This window comes from Lepisosteus oculatus, unplaced genomic scaffold (genome assembly GCF_040954835.1).
Source record: "Lepisosteus oculatus isolate fLepOcu1 unplaced genomic scaffold, fLepOcu1.hap2 HAP2_SCAFFOLD_106, whole genome shotgun sequence".
NCBI classification, from domain to species: Eukaryota; Metazoa; Chordata; class Actinopteri; order Semionotiformes; family Lepisosteidae; genus Lepisosteus; species Lepisosteus oculatus.
Genome location: NW_027167657.1, coordinates 141034 through 165655, shown reverse-complemented (window position 1 = coordinate 165655; position 24622 = coordinate 141034). Strand labels below are relative to the sequence as shown.

General features: G+C 42.0%; 5 non-coding genes across 5 annotated transcripts; 3 read left to right on the top strand and 2 right to left on the bottom strand.

Annotated features, from left to right (window-relative positions):
• Nucleotides 1-1590: 1590 nt before the first annotated feature.
• On the top strand, nucleotides 1591-1662 carry trnag-ucc (transfer RNA glycine (anticodon UCC)). The gene has a single exon. It is a non-coding gene; the product is annotated as a tRNA-Gly (tRNA).
• A 4212-nt stretch (nucleotides 1663-5874) lies between these two features.
• On the bottom strand, nucleotides 5875-5947 carry trnar-ucg (transfer RNA arginine (anticodon UCG)). Its single transcript has one exon. It is a non-coding gene; the product is annotated as a tRNA-Arg (tRNA).
• Nucleotides 5948-7121: 1174 nt separating this feature from the next.
• trnan-guu (transfer RNA asparagine (anticodon GUU)) lies at nucleotides 7122-7195 on the top strand. The gene has a single exon. It is a non-coding gene; the product is annotated as a tRNA-Asn (tRNA).
• Nucleotides 7196-10602: 3407 nt separating this feature from the next.
• On the bottom strand, nucleotides 10603-10675 carry trnar-ccu (transfer RNA arginine (anticodon CCU)). The gene has a single exon. It is a non-coding gene; the product is annotated as a tRNA-Arg (tRNA).
• A 13600-nt stretch (nucleotides 10676-24275) lies between these two features.
• On the top strand, nucleotides 24276-24348 carry trnar-acg (transfer RNA arginine (anticodon ACG)). The gene has a single exon. It is a non-coding gene; the product is annotated as a tRNA-Arg (tRNA).
• The last annotated feature ends 274 nt before the right edge of the window (nucleotides 24349-24622 follow it).

Genomic DNA, 24622 nt, shown 5'->3' with positions numbered 1-24622 from the left:
CTCCTGACACTTAGTAATGCAGTCCAGATGTCCAACTGGCACTCCCTAGACAGATAGGCGCCAATGGATGACCATTGATCATGATAGCCAGGCTTAGCTAAGTGCATCCCCCTTTGGGAGCTGTCCTTATCAAAAGAAAACATCTTGCATGAATAGTTTCTCTGTGGCTGCACCACAGAGATGAACAGAGAAATGGGGCCTCATTTGGGAAGGCTCAGAACACTTAATTCTTTCTATTAATAAGCCTCACCGCTACACGTCAGAGAAACTTTAAGAGTATTATTTTTTTTTTCTTTTTCCAAAATACAGTATGGAATCTAGACACCCGAGCAGATGGATTTCCAATCAGCACACGTTACACTAAACGCTAAAAAACAGGGGGATTTCTTTACGCAGTTATCAGCACACCCGGTATTCGCATATAGAAGCCGCGGTGCTGTGCTGAACTTGAACTCACAGCAACATCAGTTATTCTGTGCGACTGATTCTCATTTCATTCTAAACTCGCCCACCCAGGGACGCCATTAAATGTAATGGTTTGATGGGTTTACTGAGACAATTATTTATTGTAGCAGTAATCACGAGGTTGTTAGTTGGGGCTTTTAGAAAATCAATCGTCAGAACAACTAACAACGCACACACAGGGGTTCAATTCACTAGATACATTTATTAATATAAATTGTGCACCAAACATATACTAGTCTGCCTGGATACGAGTGGCAGACCTTACTGTGAGGGTTATCAATATACAAGGTATATAATCCCGAAGAGATGCAAACACAAAGAGATACACAACAGAGAATATATGTCAATATATATCGTTCGGTTACCAAATCGCTAATCAGTGTTATTACCCACTGTTACTCTAAACTCGGAAGTAAATACATTACTCATGAATTAAATTGATAACAACTTGTGTTGAGGTACAATTGAATTCTCGAGACACAATGTAGAACATGGGGTTTACTTATCCACTGTGTATGGATTTGGAATTTCCCGGCACGAACACCAAACCAGCTGACAGGCTCTGTTGCAGCTTCTGTTCCAGCGGATGTCCAATGGGCGTTGTCCCGGCATCCTCTGGCTACCGGCCAACCAGTCAAGGTGCAGCTCGGAGTAGGACGAGCGGAGGAATCTGACTGCAGCGCGCAGGGCAGTCGTTGCTCCGAGGGGATCTACCAGCAGTCCGGCTGGCTGGTAGAAAGTCTCTATGCACAGAGTGTGACCGCGAGTCCTCACAAGTCACTCTTGTGCCTGGGAAGAAGCTGGTTCGTTCCCGGTCCAGCACTGCTTCTGAATAAGCTATTCAGGTTGTCGACGAGGGTCCAGCTGTAGGGTCCAACTGTCCAACACAAACACAATCTGTAGCGTTTAGCGTGACATAGTCTTGCAGGCATCGTGCTGTCTCACTGCAATACTATACCGCTGGAGGAAACAGTCCATCTGGCCATGAAACCCATTTGAACGTCTAGCTACAGCAACTAACAATATCATGATTTATTCAGGATTTGTGGAATCAGCACGTCCCAGAGACAGCTTCCGAAATCGTGAGCATTCTCTGGTGGTGTCCTGCAGGGCTTTTGCGGGTGTGCGTTGGTGGTATAGTGGTGAGCATAGCTGCCTTCCAAGCAATTGACCCGGGTTCGATTCCCGGCCAACGCAGTGGCGATTGGTTCTAAATGCTGTCATGAGCCTTGGATTGTGACTAGCAAAGCGAAGCCTTTTGAAAGAGCTAAAGCACTGCAAAACGGAATTGAAAGAGAATCTTACAGGGGATTCTGAGCGGTGTCTGCAAACATGCAGTCCGATACGGCTGCTGAAAGCTTGAGCTACTCTCAATGTCATGCTGCCTTTCCCCGGAGTAAATCTGTTACATTGAAAGAATGCTTCTCGCAGGTTCAAAAAGGGACCCTTGTTAATTGGAGAAATCAATGATTTCGAATGAATTCTGTATGCGTTAAAAGACAGCTATACACAGAAAACATGCAGGACACTGCTCATGATGTTTCCCGAGCCGAAACAGTGCGTTTTTCCAAGCCATCTGACAAAGCCCGCCCACTGAAAACTGCAGCAGATCGTGTAAAGACGTTCAACTTTGTAACTACTGCACGCACAGGAAGAACCAGGGAAAATCTGATCATGTTTCTCTATAACAACAATAAAAAAAAACATTATTTTACATATCACCTTTATGTGCAATAAAATTTATGCGCAAAGAAATTTAAAATAGTCTTCTTTAGGTGTGAGGGTAGGAGTGGATCACAGCAGGCATAATTGGCAAATTAGGAAAACAAAGAACTGGACAGGCGAGACATTTATCCAGAGAGCGAGTGATCAGAAAAAGGAACAGCTGTTACACCCAGGTTTTACGCTCTCTCTCCGTTGAATGAATGAAAGCATTTTATTAAAAACGCGTTTGCGTTTGTCTGGGTATTTACTTTGTAATCTGTGGTTTACATCTACTGTATTGTTTTGAGATGCCACTTTTAAAGGTGATATGTAAAATAAAGTTTTTTATTATTGTTATAGAGAAACATGATCAGATTTTCCCTGGTTCAGAAAAAAGACGATTAAAATCTGTAATCTTTTCACTTGTATGTCATCGGAAAATACAATCAGTTTCTGCTTTGTGTAAGGATGGTGTCAAAAAGTAATCTAAGTGGTGAGAAAGCTGTGCTCCTCAAAGCGCTTTACAGGATAAAAACAATAACAACAATAGTGGCTGGGCCAACGATTTTTTTCTATAGAAATACAAAATGAGATACTGTATAATGATGTGCATGAACAAAGTTATACTGCAATTTTCCTTAGATACGCGATTAAAAAAAATATTTTTTTGAATCCCCGGCCGAACACATTCCATAAGAATCAGCGCTTTTATACAGTATATCGCCTTTAAACACATATATTTAAACACGCGTTTACAATTTAAATCAAAACGCGATTCAAATCAATAGAAATGTTTATTTTGTAACGCATAGGTGACTATTCATTGTTATTAAAAAGACGTAAATTCGATCATGTTGTGATATTTAGAAATATAAATTTGTTTTGATGCGAGTGAGGTTTTATTTAATCTCTGACCAAGGGAAATGTTTCATTTTTTCAAAGAAATGTTTGTTAAAAATTAAAGTCATAGTTCCAGGAGACTCAACCACAGACCACGTGACATAGGAGTCAGGAACCTAACCCACAGCACCACCAGCGCAGTCACATGCTGAGGGCTGAAAAAGCACTACAGAAACATTATCGACTATAAAATAATGTAATTAGGCACAGAAGAAGTTTACAGCACAGTACAATAATAAATGCTGACCATGACTTTAGAAGCATAAATTACCTTACACTCAATTTAAACACAAGCTGTCTTTAGCCCTCTAAGCTGGTTCATACAGAAATGTAGAGAACCAGGCTCAGAACACACAGCTTCATTAGCGAATACATATGCAGAACAACTAGAGAAGATGTTTTACAGAGGATGGATTTTTAGAAACATCCCATCAGTGACATCACTGAAGTCAACTCCTAGGTAACTGTCGTGTGGATAGTTTCACAAGAATCAGACAAAGGTTTAAGCATCGCTTATTTTAGATAAAACTGCAAAAAAAAACAACAACCCATAATGTACTTCTTTGCGGCTCTGTTTGCCCAAATCATATATTCACAACGTGAAATTAGAAAATAATATTACGTAACCAAAAACCGCAATATGGAAACAGAACCTGTGTAATTGTTGACAGATGATGTACTCGTAACATTTTTACAAGACGAACTACAACATTTAAAAAATTACTTGTATGTACTTGATATCTCTAATCAATCCACTGCACTGCATTAAAACAAAACGAAAACTAAAACGCCCTGGGCATACCGTTTCGCGCTTCTTATCAGTTGCTCAAAAGCAATTTGACCGTATGAAATGCATAATATAAACCTAGAAACATATACGTGAGGAGTATTTACGTAGTATCGGTGTCAAGACATACCTCTCAAATACTGTAAATCAAGTCAAAAATATCTCAAGACCGATTCTGGTCATAATGAAACCATGTTTCGTGTATGTTTTCTTTAAAGTACCAAGACCAGCCATATACTGTATATTTATGTTCCAAAATTAATATCGTTTATGGCCTTCACACGCGTTGCAGTATGCTCCTATTCTTTTTATGCTCAGGCACTAAGATTTCCCTTCAGTGGTAAAATTCCATATAAATATTCAATACTTAAACGGGCACAGTTAAGACATTAAATATACATATACATATACATATACAAACTGTATACAGTACAGTTTGCATACGGTAATATGTTTATGTTCCTAAATCAATCTCTTTTATGAGCATGTGAAAGGCATGGTGAATCGATTCTCAAAAATTGCTGTACTTTGCATGATTGGAAAAAAATGCTTGATTGCGAAATGCTGTGGTGTTACTTTTACAAAGACGGTCAATGAAAAAAATAATGTGGACCAGGGCAAAACTTTGAGTTTACAGCTTGTCCAAGGTCATTTATTATTAATACTATTAGTAATATCTTCATTAAAGACTTTGATGGCTACAGCTCAAACATGAGAAGTTGAGCTTTATTAGCTCCACCTTGCGGAAATTCCGGATACTATTATTTTGCTAGCGGTATTTACCGGTAACTCGCGGTATTTACCGGTAACTCGCGGTAGACTGCGTGCAGCGTACCGGAAAATAATGCGGTATCGCCCGCGCATTTTGAATGGCTGCATCTGTAGCAATCATATTGTAGCAGACACTCATTTGCCTGTTTCACAAATGATCATATTTTACTAGAGATTCTGTTTGGGATACGGATGTGCATTCTGACAGCAATCTCTTACAAAAAATGATTTTACCTTATCGCGGCTTTGCCCTTCTTGCCTCTTTGGACAATATCTCCATCTTGTGGTCGTTGTTGGTAATGTCTAGACAATATCTCCATCTTGTGGTCGTTGTTGGTAATGTCTTCTTATAGATAGATACTTTATTGATCCCATGAGGGAAATTGCAGTGCAACAGCAGCTTAACACACACAACACAGCCACAGTGTAACGAATTATATAATAATAGTACAATACTGTATATATACTGTATATATATATGAAACAGAAATAGAAACAGGAACAGGAATCGCTTACTCACCTGGAGAATATCTGTAGGAATATCTAGCATTTATCAATGGAAATAAAAGCTGCTTTAATACAGTGCATGTTCAAACTCAAACCCTCAGCTGCTGTTCTTGTTTGTTTTGGGACAAATTGCAACTGAGCATCGCATGAGCCGTTACGTACCCTTATCTGTTAGGGAATTTCAAGGGAGGAGTTAGGTCAGAATGGGTAGGCTGCAAAACAACAAGTAAAGATTTATTCCAAGATGAAACGTTGTGGCGGTTTTCTTATCTTTTCAGCATGGACTAAACTTTTACGTGTTCCTTATATGCTATATATGTATATATTAGCACCAATGCTGTTCTTAAAAACTAACATGAAATTGTCAGGGACATTCAGCTATATACAAAGACGAGACAGACAAAGTAATAATTCTGTATTAACGTGGCCTACATATTGACGCAATGATCGAACTAACTGACATATTCTGATTCAGATCCCCTGCAGTTCATGCCAATTAGAACAATAGCAATGCTGAGTCCTCCCCACCCTACCGAGCACAAATTCAGCTGCTCTCCAGTTCTGTTCTGCATGTTTTTTCATTGCAATTGAGCTCGGAGCTGGAGATGATCTCCATACAGTTCTGTGTTAACTAGCCCGCACTTGCGTGCTAATTTACGGGTTGTGGCAAATGCTTTTCTATAGTTCATATACATGACAACAACCTGTTACCGAGGAACCTGAGAGGTTTAAAAGCCTCACGAGCCAGGCAGGACTCGAACCTACAATCTTCTGATCCGAAGTCAGACGCGTTATCCATTACGCCACTGGCCCATAGAACATACGCTTGCACTCCACCACAGAGAGCTCTACACTGCTACTAGTAGTACACTTCCCCATCTAAATTTTCACAGCAAGAAACTTGTGTTTCCTACTATTTTTATCAGGTTTAAAATATCATCTCCTTAAAACAGAAAAAGTGTTGATGTGTCGTGCTGAAATTCCGATTGATTTTGAATTCAAAGAAAAAAGGTTTTCTTCCAAAACACCATGAAATTGTCACATCTTGCAGACAATAGGTGTATTCCATGTTGAAAAGAGAAGAAAGAAAACCATGGAGCCTTTTACAGGTGTGAGGCTTCTTCAGGTGTGAGAAGACCTCACAGTCGAAACGCTGTGTTTCCGTTCTTCTCTTTTCAGCATGCAATAAACCTATTACTTGTTCCTTTGCAGCCGAGGCATGCTGACGTAGCTACCCAGCTGAGCATCTTGCAGACTCTACAGTACTTCTCTCCTGTAGAAGTAAAGCAGGGCTTGCTGGGTGAGCTTTTGCTCCGGTAAATTAGGTCACGTGTCATGTTAAATCACTTCTTCTAAACACAACATTTGCTGGTGCTAGCTTTCCCCATGAAAAGAGACATTTCCCTTACAGTACATGACATATCGTTTTTATTCTATCAATAAGTATAGAAATTAAATAAAAGAAAAAATGGTGTCGCCAAAGAATGGGAGGTGTCAAGGGCATTGAGCTCCTTGGATATGAAAAGTGCCCGATAAATGCCATTTCTCATCATTTCTCTTGGCGTCAGTTCTGCTATTAAATGGGACGGAGGCAACGGGCTCAGAGAGCAGGTTAAGTGCACACCGAACGCAGATGTGTCCAAGTGTCTGTAAAAGCACGGTGCTCCGCTGGTGCTGTTCCCTAGTGGCTTAAAGTGCCTGCCTAGTAAGCAGGCGATCCTGGGTCTGAATACCAGCGGTGCCTCTCTCCGTGTCTTGTTGTGCCAAATGTCTCATTTCAGACAAACATGTACAGCTTGGTTCAGTTTAATGCAAGAATTCATTTCCTTTCTGGAATAACTTGTTTTTGAAGAAATCCATACAGCTTGTGAAAGATGAAATCCATTTCTTGGTTGTCAGTGAAAAAATATTGCTGGCTGCAAGAAGCGCAAGCGATTGTTTTCTTTGACCATAAACCTGCAAATGTAGGGAGCACAAGCAGCTGTCGGTCTCTGTGGCGCAATCGGTTAGCGCGTTCGGCTGTTAACCGAAAGGTTGGTGGTTCAAGCCCACCCAGGGACGCACGTCTCAGTTTTTCCAATGTAAACATCATCACCATCGCTAAAGAAGATGGCGCAGAAGGCTCCACAGTCGAAACGTTGTGCTTCTTTTCTTCTCTTTTCAGCATGGAGTAAACCTTTGCTTGATCCTTTGCAGCCTACGCATGCTGACACAGCTGCCTTTCTCTTAACGCGCCTCAATCATTATTCACCAAAACCATCAGCAGAATGTGTCGCCTTTGTGGTGATGTCACTCCTCTGCTTCACAAATGTCCTTAGTGACGGACCATTTCTTTCTGCCATTTTTCCTTGAGCGGTTATTGATTGCTCCATCATTTCCCTCATACGTTCCATCCCTAGATTGAAAAAAAAACAGAAACAGGCTGACAGGACGACAATCAAATTGCAAAAACTCATCAAAGCACTCGATAGAGTATTTGAATCCACAAGTAGCTATGAGCAACTTTGTCCTGGCTTGCATGAAAGTCGGAAAATGTCAAAAAGAAAAAGATGGTGGCTTTTTCATATTTGTTCTTTTATTTTTAGTTCGTTGGCTCTTCTGTCCATTGTCCTCCTGCCTGGCTCTTGACCTGTGACTGTCTGAACGCACACATTAGACTTTCAGGCGGGGGATTTGTCCTGAGCCTCTGTGAAAGACCCACCCACCCCCATAAATAACTGCTCTAGAAACACATGAATGCAAAACTAAACCACAGCTTAAAGAGGAGCTTGTCATGACCGCCAGGCAGTTAAGACCAACTCTTAAGCAATCTAAACAGCACCAGCAGCTGGTGATTATTAACAAACGCCGCCGCACGAGTTAACCCACCTGCACACACTCCACCGTGCGGTACGCAGTGCTATTTTTACCATCTTTACCTGCTTCCCGCTGGTATTGAGTCTACTCCTTGAGAGCTCTACCTGGCGTTTTTAACATTACCTCGTTTATTCTGGATATTGGACTCCCCTTCTGCCTTTTCGACTTTGGACCTCGCCTCTCACCTCGGACTGTTTGCCACCAGTGTTTTCCCTGGATTACGACTTACCTTACGCCTCTTGACCACGAAACAAAGCAAAGCAGAGCAAAACAAAATGAACAAACGAAAACCCTCACGTCCCGCACTTGCATATAACGCCGTTACGTGCCCAAGCGGTATTGTACGTCATCCTAGCACTGCACCCCGGGGCGTACGGTATATGGGAACGAGCACACGCCACGAATCGTCTCGAATCACTCCCTACAGCTGTAAGGCACCTTGAAGCGTGCACCCCCAACATTCTTCTTTGCGCATCTGTGAAAGGTAAACTCTTGAGCAAACTCTGAACCAGCTCTAAGGAAACTAATCCGATTAGACATTACTTTGACTCATCCTTTAACGGGCCCTTGTTAATTGGAGAAATCAATGTTTTGAATGAATTCTGTATGCGTTAAAAGACAGCTATACACAGAAAACATGCAGGACACTTCTCATGATGTTTCCTGAGCTGAAACACAGTGCGTTTTTCCAAGCCATCTGACAAAGTCCGCCCACTGAAAACTGCAGCAAATCGTGTAAAGACGTTCAACTTTGTAACTACTGGACGCACAGGAAGCAGAATAAATTCCTCTTTTCAAACTGTCAAAGGTTTGCTTTGCGAACACTGCAGGACATCGCACAATCTCTTTTGAACGGGGACAAACGATTTCTTATGGGGCACAGTAAGTACAGACGTTTAAAAAGCTCCACTCATGCCGACGATGCAGCATGAAGAAGCGCAACCTAACGTTTGCATTCCTAGCAAATTCCTTTTATTTTTTGATAAATAAAGACAGTCTTGTTTAACAAACAACACACAACATTTTACATTGTCAATTCAATTCAAATCAATGTATTTCTATATAGCGCCTTTCACAACAAGGTTGTCCCAAGGCACTTAACAATGCAAGTTGTTAAGAGCCTTGTGTCTAATATGCCGCCTAGGTTACGTGCTGTCTCTTTGAGGCAAATGTTTAAATCCTCTGAGTTAAGTGCTGAAGTTATAGTAGTCCTATCAGTATTGTTGCCTCCGATCAACAGATCCTCATTTTTCTCAGAGTTGAGTAACAAAAAGTTTTCACACATCCAAGTATTTCCTTCCTTAATGCATTTAACTAAACTGATAATAGAAGAGTTGTCATTTGGTGTAAACAAAATGTTTATTTGAGTGTCATCAGCATATGAATGAAAGTTCATATTATTTTTTCATATTATCCTACCTAGCAGCAGCATGTAGAGAGAGAGAGCAATATTGGTCCCAGCACTGATCTTCTGGTACCCCAAATTGAACTGGTGACATTGATGAAGCAGTACAATTATTAGATATTTGAACATAATGAAAACGATGAGTTAAATGTGAAGTAAACCACTGAAGGACGGTTCCAGATAAGCCAACCTCAAACTCAAGCCTGTGTAACAAAACAGAGAGGTCAACTGTGTCAAAGGCAGCTCTAAGATCTAGAAGCACAAGCACTGTTGCATTCCCCGCATCAGTAGCTAAGAGAATATCATTTACGACTCTTGTTAATGCAGTTTCAGAAACCAGACTGAAATTTCTCAAGTATATTATTTGAATCCAGATACGATTGACGTTGGGCAACAACTATTCTCCCAAGACTTTTAGATTGAAATGGGACCTTTGAGACAGGCCTGTAGTTGTTAAGAACTTGTGGATCCAAATTTGACTTCTTAAGGAGCGGTCTAACAACCGCTACCTTAAATTGATCAGGTACAACGCCTGACGCAAGCGATGCATTCATCATACTAATTATAGGTCCTGCCAGTCCTTCGAGGGAATCTTTGACTAGCTGAGTGGGGATGGGATCTAGCGAACAGGTGGTTGACTTTGTCTTATGTCTGTGTTTATGAGTCCACCATAAGAAGAAATCTGAACAGGAGAACATTGAAGTGCTGTGCCGTGATCTGAAGCAGGCCGTTCAGTGCAAGACATCCCAAAAATATACATGAACTGAAACAGTTTTTCATAGAGGAATAGGCCAAAATACCTCCTAACCGCTGCTCAGGTCTGACCAGCCACTACAGAAAGTGGGGGTTGAGGTTTTTGTCATAAAGGAGGTTCCACTAGCTCCTTAATATAAGGGTTCACATACTTTTTCCATCAATGACCTTGATTGTTTAAACCATTTGGTCAATAAAGAAACAGCAATGTCAAATGTTGGGCGTGTGTTGTTTGTTAAATCAGACTCTCTTTATTAATTATTATGACTTAGATAAAGATAAGATCACATGTTAGGAGCCATTCATGCAGAAATCCACATCATTCCGAAGGGCTGTTTACAAAAGTTTTTCTCCCAACTGTATGTGAGAGAAAAGCAGAGACGCTCACTGAGTAAGGTGGGGTTGCAGCTTTGCAAATCAAAAGGACATTTGTACGCTCAAAATGGGACAGGAGCACCCCAGATGCGACTCGAACCCACAATCCCTGGCTTAGGAGGCCAGTGCCTTATCCATTAGGCCACTGGGGCACACTGGGTTGGGTCAATCACGCTGATGAAGAGCCAGTTTTTTTTTCCTTTGCTTTTTCAAAGGGATCCCCAAAATTAGGAAAGTTAGGCAGCAGAAGGTTTACTGTGACCTGAGAAGGACCGGCATCCAATCACGGTGGTACACACACACACGCTCTCACTCATCTGAGCTACACGGCTACCAAGATGATCTCAGGTGCGCCGAGCTGGTACGGAACATATTGAACTGATTGACGGCGAATTGTCTCTCAGACAGGCTTTTCACCTCTGAGCTCCCTGACTGACAGTAATCAGCTAGGTAGTGAAACAGTCAGCTGCTTCTAAGCCTTAAACAGCTGCATCTCGGCGCTTCCACAGAGAGATGATTTGAAAGCCAAACATCGCCCATTGGGAACACCTTACTATCACTAGTTTAAGAGACTCTTAAGGTCTTGCAGAGGTGCCTGTCTAATAGCATGCGCTTTGCAAGCTATAGGTGTTTAGGCTGAGGCAGAATGCCTGTTAACAAAATGTTTTTCTGAAGGGGCCTCGCACTCTTTTCCAAGCAATGGTCACCATCCCCACCGAGTGTCACAATGTAGTCATGTCCTAGGACATCACCTGTTAGTCTCCATTTGTCTGCCACCAACACTTTAGGTTACGGGGTCACAACCGCACCCCGGAGACCAGAGGAGCCGTTGGCGTTCTGGCGGCGCAGATTGGGCTGAAGGTGGGGCGCTTGAATCTCGCTGTTGGAGGCCGTCTGAAACTGACCCAAGCCTTTCCCTTGAATTAAATGTAAATAAGAAATGAACCCCAGATGCACATGGAATCAATCACGTGTTTCCTTTGAGCCGTTTCAGAGACTGCTCCAGAGTTTACCTTGCACAGATGCGCAAAGATTAATGATGGGGGTGCACGCTTCCAGGCGTCTTACAACTGTAGGGACTGATTAGAGACAATTCGTAGCTTGTGCTCATTTCCCTCTATTCCCCGTGTTGCAGTGGTAGGATGACGTAAATTCCTGCTTCGACACGTAACGGCATTATAATCAAGTGCAGAAGCTGAGGGCTTTAGTTTTGTTTCGTTTTCCATGGCGTTCGTAAGCGCGCAAATCAAAGGCAATTCCTGCGTCTAACACGAATGTAAATGCTTTTGAAAGTGCAGTGTGGTGCAGCTTGTAAAATCCTTGTCCACATTTTTGGTTTGTTGATGTTTTTTTCTGTCTGCCAAAGTTGCGTTTTGACATCCGGACTGGGGGACTTTATCATTTGAACGTGAAGCCAGCCTTAAACCCTCTGAGGCGTGTCTGTCTGCCGGCGTGTCTGTCTCTTGTGAAAGGTATTTTTTTTAACGGAGAGCAACTTTAAAAAGGTTTCCGCAGCCACCTCGCAGTCCGTGTTTGATTATAGGAGGAATACGGCGGCGGCGAGTTCGCATTTGTCGTGCTCGAGTGGTTAAGGCGATGGGCTCGAAATGCGTTGGGGCTTCCCCGCGCAGGTTCGAAACCTGCCGACTCCGGCGTCTACCGCACGTCGCCTTGTGCCTGCACGGCAGAGGCGAAGTGCCGCTTCTCCTTTCCTGGTACTATAACAACGCGAAATCGCTTGGACCCGCTGCCATGGAAATCAATTCTTCAGATGACCACACATTTTGCGTTCGCACCTCTGGTGCTCTACTTATGCCTTTGAAAACCTAATGAATCAAGCTGAAAGAACCGACACGATATGTAGGTGCTCGTAAAGCACGCAGTAAAGAACTGTTAACAGCAAGGGTTTCAGTGGGTTAACTGAGGAGAAGGCGTGATCGCTAATTGTTGACTTTTTATTTGGTGTTAGAAACACTCTTACTGTGCATGACGTGCAACAAATGTAGCCACAGAAATTGCATCACGCTTTCATGTATGCTATTGCAGACACCAACGTTGCCTAGATAGAAAACCGAAATAGCCGTGGGTTTGCTTGCTGGTCTGAAGGATCTCTCTTCGAATCTCTATCATTTGTCAATGGAAGTAAAAGGCGCTGCAATCTCATACGTTCAGAATCAAACCCGCAGCTGTTGTTCGACTTTATTTCTTGACTAATTACAACTGAGTGTCGCATGAGCAGTTACGTAAACTTGTCTGGTATATTTGAACACAAATGCCGTTCTTCAATTAAAACTAACAGTACATTGTCAGGGACATTCAGTTCTATACAAACAAGAGACAGACAAGAGAATATTCCTACCTTCATGTGGACTACGTGTTGACTTACTGATCGGAATAATTGAAAAGTTCGGGTTCATATCCGATGCAGTGCGTTCTAATTAGAACAACAGCAACGCTGAGCTCTCAGCACCGTACTGAGCCCAGGTGTTTTTCTAAAGCTGTCAGGTGCAGTTCATTTACATGAAGGAAATCTCTTACTGGGTACGATTACAATGCAGTAAGTAGCACAGGCTACTAAGGGAGTAGCCTGATGCGTTTAAAAACGACCCGAGCCAGGCAGGAGTCGAATTTACAATCTCCTAATCCGTAGTCAGACGCGTTATCCATTGCGCCACTGGCCCTGGTGTGACACTGCAGGACTGTAACCCAGTGAGCTCAGCACTGCAACTAGTAAAATATTACCCCCGGTCCATTCTTTTCCAAAAGTGAGAAACACCTGTTTTCTACATGTTGTCTGTTTTAAAACCATATCTCTTTAAACCAAACCAAGAGTTTGTCTTTTGCACTGATATTCTGATTCATTTCGATTTCAAAGAAAAAAAAACATTACCTTCCAAAGCATCATAAAATTGTCCCTTCTTCCAGACTCTACTTCTCTCTTGTAGTAGTACAGCAGACCTTTCCAGGTGAGCAGATAACAGAGTCCGAAATGAGCTTCCTCCATCAAGCAAAGTACCTGAACATGACTCTGTCTTCATAGATGCGCCCCTGTAATAAAGAAATTAAATCCAAAATCAAGAGGGCAGTTGCCTACTGAAGTTCAAGAAGTCATCAATTTTAACCTAGCAACACATTAAAGGCTGCATCTATACAAGTACGATTCTAGAAATGCTCACCAGATTACGTTTTAATAAGGAACTGCGCCTCAGGTTCCGCCGAGATCTTAACTCGGATGGCAGGATTCAGAGTCCGGAGTGTGGACTGATGGAGCACAGAGGGTCCATATACTGTGGATCCCTCAGTGATCTTCCGCGTATTCAAACCGCCAGCGTGTAACTCCCCTGTCCCCGTGACCTCATTGCTCTGCTCTCACCTCTGTGCAGCCGAGCCCGACTCATGATAAAGTGGAAAAAAATATGCCCCCAACGTGAGATTTAATTTCGATTTCACAGATGCGCAAGGAAGAATGTTGGGGTTGCACGCTTCAAGGCGCCTTACAACTGTAGGGAGTGATTCGAGACGATTCGTGGCGTGTGCTCGTTCCCATATACCGTACGCCCCGGGCTGCAGTGCTAGGATGACATACAATACCGCTTGGGCACGTAACGGCCTTATATGCAAGTGTGGGACGTGAGGGTTTTCGTTTGTTCGTTTTGTTTTGCTCTGCTTTGCTTTGTTTTGCTTTCCATCGCGTTGGTAAGAGCGTAAATAAAAAGGCGATTCCTGCGTCTACCACTAATGTAAGAGCTATTTCAAGTGCGACGTGGTGCGGCTTTTCAAATGCTTGTGGGCATTTCTCTGTTGTTGATTCTTTTTTTGTGTGTAACAAAGTGGCATTTTCATGTCCGGACGGGGAGACTTTATCATTCCGACATGAAGCCACCCTTAAGTCCTCTGAGGCGTGTCTGTCTGCAAGGCTTGTATTTTGGAAATGTTTTTTTGAAACGGAGAATGACTTTGAAATAGGCTTCCGCCGGCGCCTCGCGATCCAGGTAAGATTGTAGCAAGAACGCAGCGGCGGTGGGGCTTGCTGTAGTCGTGGCCGAGTGATTAAAGCGATGGATTAGAAATCCATTGGGGTCTCCCCGCGCAAGTTCGAATCCTGCCGACTAGGTTGTCCGCCTCCAGTCCTTGTGTTCCGGCGCAAGGAAAGAAGCGCGCCTCTTTGCTGTTCCTGGTGGTTTTAAAACGCCAAATCGCTTGTACCCGCTGCCTTGGAAATAAATTCTTCCGCATCCGCGAATGGCTTTTTGCAGCTAAATGACGGTGTGAGTGTGTTTAGCCAGCGGGACTGGCTAGAGACGTAACTAAAGAGACTTGACGAAAATCAACTTAAGGAGATTGGAAAATATAAGAGCGTCTGAAAGTATAAGTACAGTACAGGTGGACGTAAAAGTAGTTAGATAAACAGTGTTTGTATTTTTATACAATTAGTTGCAATAGTGGAAACAATTTGGGTTTATTCGAATGTCTCAGACATGCTGAAACGCTGTAGGTTTAGAATCGAGACTGGGGAGAATAACGTCTTGTGAGAAGATCTGTTTACCTAACGATTAGATCCTGTAAATCCCTTGTACCCTCCCTAAGTCTGTCCCAGTCCAGTGGATAAAAATGTACTGTTAATGGAGTGTTGGTTTCTCTGTTAGGGGATACTGGAGCACTACTGTCATGCTTGTTTCACTCCTCTGTTCAACAGTGTGCTATAGAGTAATGTATATGGGGAGACGGCAGGAGGCCACAGGAGTATTGGGGCAGCAAGTTTTACTTGCCGAGTACCAGATTTTAATGGGTGGTTTTATCCCAGATCTATTGGGTTGGAATATTATGCATTACAAAGAATGACTATCCAGAACAGGGTATCACGTGGCTTCAACTGACTGTGATCACTCAGTATGTTGATAGTATTCTGAGTGCTTCCCCTGACGAGGAAACCCACAAGTCTGAGTTGCTTCAGCTTTAGAGTGTCTAATAGAAGCAGTTATGATAAGGCCCTTTTGTGTCTAGCATTGTGAAATTTTAACAGGGCCTGGGTGCAATGTTTTTACAGGGTGAGCACAACTCTTAACAGATCTGCTTAAGGGGGGAGTGCAGTACAAGGACAAGATTGCCTTGGTTCCCGCAACAAAAGCCGCCTGTAATAATTTGAAACAAGCTCTCTTACAGGTGCTGAGACTGGGGTTTCCTCAGATGGATCAACCATTCCTTTGTATGTAAGTGTGGACAAAGGGTTACTGTATATGTATATAATGTATGTATTTGTTGCATGTAGGCCACAATTCTGGATGGCTATGGAGAAATAGGATTCTCTCACAACGGCAGGGACTCCAGTTAAGAATACTAGGCTTGTCTCTGAACTGATTTGTAGTTTTACAGCTCCCGACAGAAGCAGCTTGAGTAAGGTGTCAATAACACAATAAATAAAGAATTCCAGTAACTCAAGGTAACAACCATGCAGATGCAGATGCCAGACGAGCGGCACTGGGAGAGCAGGAGTCTGAGACCCCTGTGAAACCTCTATTGGGGAAAGGGGAGAATTCAGGTTGAGGCCTTTAATAGATGTTTAATAGTGGTTAGAACAAATGTGTAAAGAATGTGGGGTTGTATGATGATGTGATGTGGGCTGGCACATACCCAAGTGTATGACAAAGATGATCCCATGGTACGGACTGCCCTGCCCCTTGGATACTGATCTAGGGGCAGACTACACTGGGAAGGTGTGCCAGGCTGTAATTGCCTCACTAGGGGTAAGTTGGAAGTCACATTGCCCCAATCACCCACAGTCTGAAAGACCAACTAAGGAAATATCAACTGAAGGGACACCGTGGGTAGATAACTCTCTATTAAAGTGTTGTAGGTTTGTTAACTGAAGCGTTGCACAGGGCTCGTGAACAGGTGCCGGACGCTTGGGGACCTCCAGCAGAGGGGAGACACGACCGGATACCTGGCGAGTGGGTGTAGGTGAAGAAGAGATACCCTGCCAGATGTTGCAATCCTGCTGGGAGGGACCATATCAAGTGCCACCAATTACTGATTGTGCCATCTGAGTGACAGGATGAGATCGCTGGATCCGCGCATCGCACTTTCACTGACCCACGGCACCAGAGACTGAGTGAACAGAAAGAAGGATGTTGTTACCGTTTCTGTGTCTGATGCTTCCTAAGACCAAAAGTGTGCTTGTTAGGCCTGAGGAGCATTCCTGGGGATATGGTATCAATACATTCCGGGTGTTGGGATATCTATCAGGGTAATACATTTCTAATTGGACTATAAATAATGTCATATTGTCTGCTTTAAAACTGATGTTTTCAACTCTATTGTAGAGATTCTAGAATCAACTAATAGAGAATTGAAATAAAAAAGGGCATAAGAAGACATTACCAAGAACGACCACAAGATGGAGATATTGTCTAGACATTACCAACAACGACCACAAGATGGAGATATTGTCCAAAGAGGCAAGCAGGCCAAAGCCCCGATAAGGTAAAATCATTTTTTGAAAGAGATTGCTGTCAGAATGCACATCCGTATCCCAAACAGAATCTCTAGTAGAATATGATCATTTGTGAAACAGGCAAATGAGTGTCTGCTACAATATGATTGCTACATATCTGCATTTGTTGGTTTTTAAGGAGTAAGAGTGCAGGGGGTTTAAACCTGTGATCCAGTGTGTTGAAGTATTTCACAACACTACCCCTAGCACATCTGGAAATAAATCCTCATAATGATTATTGCCCTGGGCATGTACCAAAAAATCAGTGAGCATATATATATATATCATTGTGTTGAAGCTAGAGACACAGAATAAGTGCAAACACATCCTAAATACAGTGTTCCTGCACCTTTGACCTCATCCAGAATATATCGTTTTTTGAAAGGGATTGCTGTCAGAATGCACAACTGAATCCCAAACAGAATCTCTAGTCAAATATGATCATTTGTGAAACAGGCAAATGAGTCTCTCAGGTGCCCATTGCTCATTTTCAGACACATTTATGCAATACTTTCACCATGCGTTGAGCAATAGGGATTAAAGATACCAGAGGTAAGGTTTAAAAGTGATTCTTAGGTGCAACACATCAGCGATACAGCTAGGCATCTGAAATGCGGGGTTTGAGAGCCCTTCAGGGAACACCGTACCCTAAAGGTACCAGAAGTCCACTAGTATAAGCATTAAGTCACTGTCACCCCTGTTACAATGTGATTGCTACATATCTTCATTTCTTTGGTTTTTAAGGAGTAAGAGTGCAGGGGGTCTAAATCTGCGATCCAGGGTGTTGAAGTATTTCACAACACTACCTGTAGCCCGTCTGGAAATAAATCCTCATTCTGATTATTGACCTGGGCATGTACCAATTAATCACTGAGCATATATATATATCACTGTGTTGAAGCTAGAGACCTGTATGTAATAATATGATGCTAAAATGTTATTTTCACATATATTAATGTAATAAATGATTGCTTATGCTTTATAAACAAATCTAATTAAAATAAAAGCTAAAGTTTTGTATTTATCTTGTACCATAGAACATGATTTTCTTTGTATTTCAAGCCCACAAAGTGTCCAAATGACGCACTACATGATATAAAGAAGATTATCACAAGCATATCGGTATTATCTTTCTTATGAAAATGCATTCCTTTCATTATCTTTTACTTTTTAAAATGAACTCAAGTTGTGTATAATGTAATAATTTAAGTAGAATAGATTCTAATAATATAATGATTCAGTGTGTTGCACTACTTCAATGCTTCACTGCTCTATGCCGTCTGGAAATAAATCCTCAGACTGCTTACTGCCCTGGGCATGTACCAATGAATTACAGGAGCACATCTATTTATCACTGCGTTGAAGCAGGAGACACACAGTCTCTGCAAACACATCCTAAATACAGTGTTCCAGCACCTTTGACCTCATCCAGAACGTATCATTTCTTGAAAGGGATTGCTGTCCGAATGCACATCTGAATCCCAAACAGAATCTCTAGTAAAATATGATCATTTGTGAAACAGGCAAATGACTGTCTCAGGGGCCCATTCCTCATTCTCAAGACACATGTATGCAGTACGTACACCATGCATTGAGCAATAGGGACTGAATACGCCACAGGTTAGGTTAGAAGTCATTCTGAGGTGCCACATGAGAGGGATACAGCTAGGCATCCGAAATGTAGGGTTTGAGACCCTTCAGGAGCACTGCATCCTTTGAGACAGACCCGTGCATGTTAAACAAATGATCATTTCTTTCGGCATTAGGGACTAAATATACTAAACGTATGATGCTAAAATGTTATTTTCACATATATTAATGTAATAAATGATTGCTTATGCTTTATAAACAAATCTAATTAAAATAAAAGCTAAAGTTTTGTATTTATCTTGTACCATAGAACATGATTTTCTTTGTATTTCAAGCCCACAAAGTGTCCAAATGACGCACTACATGATATAAAGAAGATTATCACATGCATATCGGTATTATCTTTCTTATGAAAATGCATTCCTTTCATTATCTTTTACTTTTTAAAATGAACTCAAGTTGTGTATAATGTAATAATTTAAGTAGAATAGATTCTAATAATATAATGATCCAGTGTGTTGCACTACTTCACTGCTTCACTGCTCTATGCCGTCTGGAAATAAATCCTCAGACTGCTTACTGCCCTGGGCATGTACCAATGAATTACAGGAGCACATCTATTTATCACTGCGTTGAAGCAGGAGACACATAGTCTCTGCAAACACATCCTAAATACAGTGTTCCAGCACCTTTGACCTCATCCAGAACGTATCATTTCTTGAAAGGGATTGCTGTCCGAATGCACATCTATATCCCAAACAGAATCTCTAGTAAAATACGATCATTTGTGAAACAGGCAAATGACTGTCTCAGGGGCCCATTCCTCATTCTCAAGACACATGTATGCAGTACGTACACCATGCATTGAGCAATAGGGATTAAAGACACCACAGGTAAGGTTAGATGTCATGTTCTATGATCATTTCTTTCAGCATTAGGGACTAAATATACCAAACGTATGATGCTAAAATCCTGAAAAAAGGATGTGCTCCATCTCGGCAGTAGATTGGATTCCAAAACTGATTTGGGTCAATATACATTACCTTTGAAGATAAGGTACAGTCTACTGTAGGGAACCATCAACTTAGAAAGCATTGGCCTTCCCTGGGGGTCAGGTAGGTGCAAAAGATAAACCTTTATCCTATCTTTATCTTAAGATAAGTGGCCAAGCAGTATTTTTCCAAGATTCACCAAGCACATCATGTTGCCATAGTAGACAAAGTTCTATAAAATGTTAAATAACTTTTAAAAAAAGCATCTTGGTCTTACAGTACTGTACAAGGTGAATTAAACTGTCCCTGGTAATAAAAAGTAATTAGAAGCATCTCAGAAACTTTATCTCTAGAAACATTAGCTGTTTTATATCATGTAATTTAGTGTGATGTTGTCAGAATTCAAGGACATTATCACACACCGAAATTGGTTCAGTTAAATCTAAAAAACGCAGCTAAACATGGGTTTAAATGTAAAATAGAAGTCTTACCTCTTGTCAAAAGATTTAATTCAAGAAGCGATGTAATAAATGATTGCTTATGCTTTATAAAGAAGCTTAAGTTTTGTATTTATCTTGTACCATAGAACATGATTTTCTTTGTATTTGAAGCCCACAAAGTGTCCAAATGATGCACTACATGATATAAGGAAGATTATCACATGCATATCGGTATTATCTTTCTTATGAAAATGCATTCCTTTCATTAACTTTTACTTTTTAAAATGAACTCAAATTGTGTATAATGTAATAATTTAAGTAGAATAGATTCAGGTAGGAAATATAGAGTCATGATGTTTATGGCTGACATCATTTCACATGGGTGAATTTTAAGCTAAGAAATAAAAACATTTACAATGAAGATACCATTGCTTAATTTTAAATGCCTTTAAAAAATAAATACCTCCTGAGAATAATTTGCCACTCCCAGATCCTTGGTAAGGTACTGTTTGAATCCAATCAGGAGAGGAGCATCCAGGGAGTGCTTTCTATAGAGTCCAGCTTGGGCCACTCTCTTCCGGCCTGCTGATACTTTTTAACTACTCAGGGCCTGTAAGGATATAAAACACCGGTTTAAACATTTTATACCTATAAGACAAATTAGAATTTTAGTAAAAAATAGATACATCTGAAAAATAAAAAGTCTTACTGCTGATAGAGTTCTTCAGAGCTCACATCTTCCCCTTCCTTATCCGCTTCTGTTTCAGTTTCTAGAGCAGCCTCTGGCATCTCTTCCTCCTGGACAGCGGCCTCTTGCTCAGGGCCGCTGGAATGCAGGTAGATTCTTTTCAACATGCTTTTACATAATATGTTGTAACAATGATTTCAAAAAGAAACTACAGAAGCCTTACAGATTAAAAATATCTCACCTTGCCAATGTGTCTTCAGGCTTCCCATGTACAAAAAGGCCCAAGGACTCTAGCAGTCTTACAACCACTATCCTGTTTGCCTCACCAGACACGATCTCTATTCTGTGGTAATCCACGATGACCCCGTTCTTCAGGTGATTCATCATGTCCTCCCTCGCCTGTTGAGAGGCCATCCTGATCTTTTCTGCCGTGGCGTGCTTCATACACGCCCTCTTCAAGTGAGCAGGAAGCTGATCAAGAGTATTCAGGTACATCTTGCACACCAGGGGAATCCGCGCGGGTTTCCTTTGAAAATAAATAATACCATCTGTGTATAGAAACAAGCTAAGACTGATTTCTTAAATTATCCTTAATTTTCTCTCTCATAGTTTGAGCATAATGATTTTATTGCATTTATATAAGAATTGCTCATTGCTCCTAAATAAATAATGGTTTCATAAAAAAGTGAACACTTACTTGGTCTCAGTCACAGACTTTCCAATAGAAGCCATTGTGGAGTTCAGCAACTGCAGGTCCTAGAAGTGGGGAAGGAATTTTAAAAGAGAAATTGAATTACAATACAGAAGGAATGGCTGAGGGATCACTGAAATATATATATATACAAATTCCAAAGACTGAGTCCATATAGAAACAACTACCTTTCATTTTCAGTATAAGAAAAAAAAAACATTATCTTCCAAAGCATCATAAAATTGTCCCTTCTTCCAGACTCTACTTCTCTCTTGTAGTAGTATAGCAGACCTTTCCAGGTGAGCAGATCACAGAGTCCGAAATGAGCTTCCTCCATCAAGCAAAGTACCTGAACATGACTCTGTCTTCATAAAAGCGCCCCTGTAATAAAGAAATTAAATCCGAAATCAAGAGGGCAGTTGCCTACTGAAATACAAGAAGTCATCAATTTTAACCTAGCAACACATTAAAGGCTGCATCTATACAAGTACGATTATAGAAATGCTCACCAGATTACGTTTTAAGAAGGAACTGCGCCTCAGGTTCCGCCGAGATCTTAACTCGGATGGCAGGATTCAGAGTCCGGAGTGCGGACTGATGGCGCACGGAGGGTCCATATACTGTGGATCCCTCAGTGATCTTCCGCGTATTCAAACCGCTAGCGTGTGACTCCCCTGTCCCCGTGACCTCATTGCTCTGCTCTCTCCTCTGTGCAGCTGAGCCCGACTCACGGTAAAATGGAAAAAAATATGCCCTCGACGTGAGATTTATTCTGGAGCGAGCCAGTGTTGCGCATAGCTGCCTTCAAAGCAGTTAACCCAGGTTCGATTCCCGGCCAACGCAGTTGCGAATGTTTTCAAATGCTGTCATGAGCCTTGGATTGTGACTAGCAAAGCGAAGCCTTTTGAAAGAGCTAAAGCACTGCAAAACGGAATTGAAGGAGAATCTTACAGGGGATTCTGAGCAGTGTCTGCATACATGCAGTCAGATAAAGGTGCCGAAAGCTTGAGCTACTCTCAATGTCATGCTGCCCTTCCCCGGAGTAAATCTGTTACATTGAAAGAATGCTTCTGGCAGGTTCAAGAAGGGACCCTTGTTAATTGGAGAAATCAATGATTTCGAATGAATTCTGTATGCGTTAAAAGACAGCTATACACAGAAAACACGCAGGACACTGCTCATGATGTTTCCCGAGCCGAAACACAGTGCGTTTTTCCAAGCCATTTGACAAAGCCCACCCACTGAAAACTGCAGCAGATCGTGTAAAGACGTTCAACTTTGTAACTACTGCACGCACAGGAAGCAGAATAAATTCCTCTTTTCAAACTGTCAAAGGTTTGCTTTGCGAACGCTGCAGGACATCGCACAATCTCTTTTGAATGGGGACAAACGATTTCTTATGGGGCGCAGTAAGTACAGACGTTTAAAATGCTCTACTCATGCCGACGATGCAGCATGAAGAAGCGCAACCTAACGTTTGACAGACAAAAGCCAGGCGCCGCTTCGAGCAATATGAAATCAAACTGACAGCACACGGAGTTTCGCGCTGACACAAAAGTAATCTCGACAGACGCCGTTCTCTGCATAAAGCTGAAAGAGCTAAAGAGCGTTTCTGTTGAGACGTAACAAGCTCGTTTCTTTCTACCATGATATCACCGTGACCAAATCTGTCTTTAAACACCTTGCTCAGTCTCTGACGAGACTGTCAAAAATTGCTCTCGCCGATTGTATTTCTTCCACATGTTTGGGGTGTCTCCCAGGTGGCTTGTGGCAAACTTTAGACGAGACTTTTTATGGATATCTTTGAGAAATGGCTTTCTTCTTGCCACTCTTCCATAAAGGCCAGATTTGTGCAGTGTAAGACTGATTGTTGTCCTATGGACAGACTCTCCCACCTCAGCTGTAGTTCTCTGCAGTTCATCCAGAGTGATCATGGGCCTCTTGGCTGCATCTCTGATCAGTCTTCTCCTTGTCTGAGCTGAAAGTTTAGAGGGACGGCCAGGTCTTGGTAGATTTGCAGTGGTCTGATACTCCTTCCATTTCAAGATGATCGCTTGCACAGTGCTCCTTGGGATGTTTGAAGCTTGGGAAATCTTTTTGTATCCAAATCCGGCTTTAAACTTCTCCACAACAGTATTACGGACCTGCCTGGTGTGTTCCTTGGTCTTCATGATGCTCTCTGCGCTTTCAACAGAACCTTGAGACTATCACAGAGCAGGTGCATTTATACAGAGACTTGATTACACACAGGTGGATTCTATTTATCACCATCAGTCATTTAGGACAACATTGGATCATTCAGAGATCCTCGCTGAACTTCTGGAGTGAGTTTGCTGCACTGAAAGTAAAGGGGCCGAATAATTTTGCACGCCCCACTTTTCATTTTTTTATTAGTTAAAAAAGTTTCAAAAATCCAATAGATTTCGTTCCACTTCACAATTGTGTCCCACTTGTTGGTGATTCTTCACATAAAATAAAAAATTTATATCTTTATGTTTGAAGCCTGAAATGTGGCAAAAGGTTGAAAAGTTCAAGGGGGCCGAATACTTTCGCAAGGCACTGTACATCCTGTTCAATGATAAAAAGGTAACATCTATCCTCACTCCAGAGTAAATCTCACGTTGAGGGAATATTTTTTTTCACTTTACCGTGAATCGGGCTCGGCTGCACAGAGGAGAGAGGACAGGTGACAGGGGAGTCACACGCTGGCGGTTTGAATACGCGGAAGATCACTGAGGGATCCACAGTATATGGACCCTCCATGCGCCATCAGTCCACACTCCGGACTCTGAATCCTGCCATCCGAGTTTACTAGTTGCAGTGCTGATCTCACTGGGTTACAGTCCTGTAGTGTCACACCAGGGCCAGTGGCGCAATGGATAACGCGTCTGACTACGGATCAGGAGATTGCAGGTTCGACTCCTGCCTGGCTCGGGTCATTTTTAAACGCATCGGGCTACTCCCTAAGCAGTCTGTGCTACTTTCTGCATTGTAATCGTACCCAGTAAGAGATTTCCTTCATGTAAATGAACTGCACCTGCCAGCTTCAGAAAAACACCTGGGCTCAGTACGGTGCTGAGAGCTCAGCGTTGCTGTTGTTCTAATTAGCACGCACTGCATCGGCTATGAGCCCGAACTTTTCAATTATTCCGATCAGTAAGTCAACACGTAGTCCACATGAACGGTAGAAATATTCTCGTCTGTCTCG